General features: G+C 34.4%; 1 long non-coding RNA gene across 1 annotated transcript in view; it reads left to right on the top strand.

The window, feature by feature from the left end:
• Window positions 1–2,039, top strand: part of LOC107576203 (uncharacterized) — a 4,455-nt gene extending 2,416 nt beyond the window's left edge. Inside the window, exon 3 of the long non-coding RNA XR_001608015.1 lies at window positions 1,961–2,039. This is a non-coding gene — a long non-coding RNA (uncharacterized lncRNA). The remainder of the gene's footprint in view (window positions 1–1,960) is intronic.
• Window positions 2,040–2,836: the final 797 nt, after the last annotated feature.

The following is a 2,836-nucleotide window of genomic DNA, read 5'->3' as shown; positions in this document are numbered from 1 at the left end:
CTTGGTGAGCAGAAGAGAATTCTTAAAAAGAAAAAAGAAAAAAAAAACATGTTACTGTTCAAAAACTTTTGACTGGTAGTGTAGGCTGATTATTCTTATAGATTGAAACGTGCGTTAACCAGGATAACGAGTATGAAACATGCTCCGAGTTAGAAAAATAGAGCAACAACAAAAGCATGTTGCTGGAAATGGGTTTATTATTGAAAATGCAAACTGCTTGTCTGCCAGCAGGAGGCGCTGTGAGAGCAGCAGAACTAGCGGTTTCTCCAGTAACGGCTGTAAACAAAGCTGCTCCGCTCATGAACGCTACTTTATCAGATAAAATGCCATCGAAACTATTCTGAAGACAGTCGGTTCCCTTCAGAGATATATTCATTTAAAACACCCGCGCCGTGTTATGATTTTGAAACGTGCAGTGCTCATGTTTATTCAACGAAGTCAAACGCCACAAATAAATCAATGTATGGGAAACTGGTAATGTATATCGAAATATCGGAAATGTGTTTAAAAATCATATCACCGTTATTGAAAAAAATTATATCGCGATACATATTGATATTGAATTATTGTCCAGCCCTAGTAGAAACTTAATTTTCTGTAAAGTTACTTTGCAATGATTTGTATCGTGAAAAGCGCTATACAAATATACTTGTATTGAACTGAATTTAAAACATGGTTTTTGCTTCAAATTGGGCTATTATTAAATTATACAATCTAATTATGTACATGAAATTATATACATATATATTCAAAACACGTTTTTGCAAGAATATTTTAATTAAAAGTTAAACTAATATGAAACTGTATTTACAGATTTAGGTTAAATTAACATGACAGCCTTTATTTTTCTTCTTTTTAGGGCAGCAGCAGCTTTAGCAGCAAATCAAGCATTCACATCAAAAGCTGCAAAAAGCCCACAATTCAGCAGATATTTTAGGAAACAAACCAAAGAAGAAATGAACAAATACTACTGATCAAAATTTGTTTTTCTTTTTACCAAGACATTTAAAAATAACACATTTTAGAGCTGTACCTGCAATAGTGTGATACCATGGAACTGTGATATTTTTGTTTGAGGTTATCATACCGTCACAATCATACCAGCCCATGACTACTGCCAAGGTGCATTATAGCTGTACATTTACACCTGAGAATGCTTTGACTCGTTATAACACCACATGATGCCTAAGGGACCGTCTCACAGTTCAAATTTGCTTTTAAATGTAGAAATTGCCCAAGTAGTAGCCTATTAACATACAAACTTGTAGAAGGTTCCTAGTAATAAGAATAACTTTCTACAGTTGATTTTTTCTTTAATTATTATAATCAAAATAATTTTTCATTCAACAGGTTTGTAGTACATTGCTGGTGTCCCGACTGATTTAATACATGTGACATTTTGCCAATACCTCTCTTCTTATGAACTCAGAAAAAGAGCCATACTCAACCATTTACCTCAATTACCCGTCTTTATACAAGTACACATACTAGTTTTTTCACTGGAATTTGCAGACGGTTCCTTAAACAACGCGATTATCCACGGAATATAGAACTTAAAACTAACTTTATCTCTCAAACAGATTTGATCTTCCAAAGAAAAATCTAAAAAAAAAGAGTATCAATAAAATCGCAGCAGCAATACTTTATAAAGTATTATAAAGTATAATAAAGTATATATAAATATTGGTTCGCATTAATTCCCCTCATAGATCACGAGACTTAACAGCAACATTATCACTGCAAACATCGAATCATTTACACGAACATACAAAAACTCAGTTCTTACTTCACATGTTTTCCTCACATAGACCTACTTACTGCCTGCTGCTCTAAATGTCTTTTAGAAGTCAGAAAACACGATGGAAACAAGACAGAAACTAACTCGTTTATTGTTGCAAACATACTGTGTAAATTGTGTTTTACAGTTGTTTAAATAAGAGAAATACCGTGAACTGCTCAGCTCTCCTCAGAAGATCGCTGCAGCTGCGTCCGAAAGCTTTGATGACTCTTTGTTCAGGGTTTCTCCTGAGAGTGATTTGTTACTCAGCTCTCACTGAATCCAGGACTGCAGCCGTCCAGCTCAAGAACAAAAATAGGGCGTTTTCTTCTTCTTCTTGTAGCGTTTATTGGCGGTGGGTAAGCCAACTTTTAGAGGGCGTGTTCACACCGGGATAGGCGTTTTTAACAATCCAATCAGAAAAAACCCTAAGAAGAAGGCAAGTGTTATTATTTTCTTTTTACTGTCTGACGTCACCAGCTATTTTGTTATGTCTAGATCACGAGAAAACAACTTATGTCAAGTTTATGATAAATCAAGAGAAAATAAATCATGCTGCATGCCTTTAGGGCATTCATAAACCAGAGAACAAATGCATTTTTCCTGGTGCACAGGCGTACACATTTAAAAAAGTCGTCTTGAAGTTGTGCATCTTTGGAAGTGGAGCCAATTAAAATGAGGAAACTGCTTAAACATTGCTGCCTCCTCTCTCCAGACCTTTGAGTCTCAACTTAAAACTCATCTATTCACTTTGTTCTCTAAATAACTCATTTACCTTTCTGCTTCTCAATTTCCAGATTTCTGTCTGTATGACACGTGACCACCTTCTTAATTGGGTTCTTGAAAGTCCCTATAAAAAAAATCAAATAAAATTTTGATTAAAATTCTGATTAGAATTTTGATTAAAATTCAAATGGATTAAAACTGGAATTCCTTATTATTTAACACTATTTGCTTAAAGCTGTTTTGTGTTTGATGAGAAATAAAACCAAAAGCTCACGGTTGTTTTCTGGTGCATTCATCGGTGTCTTTGCAAATATACACAATCACTTTAAACTG

This window comes from Sinocyclocheilus grahami, unplaced genomic scaffold (assembly GCF_001515645.1).
Source record: "Sinocyclocheilus grahami isolate Dianchi unplaced genomic scaffold, SAMN03320097.WGS_v1.1 scaffold3334.1, whole genome shotgun sequence".
Classification (NCBI taxonomy): Eukaryota; Metazoa; Chordata; class Actinopteri; order Cypriniformes; family Cyprinidae; genus Sinocyclocheilus; species Sinocyclocheilus grahami.
Note: the sequence above shows the minus strand (reverse complement) of the source record. Positions and strands in the feature narration are given on the sequence as shown.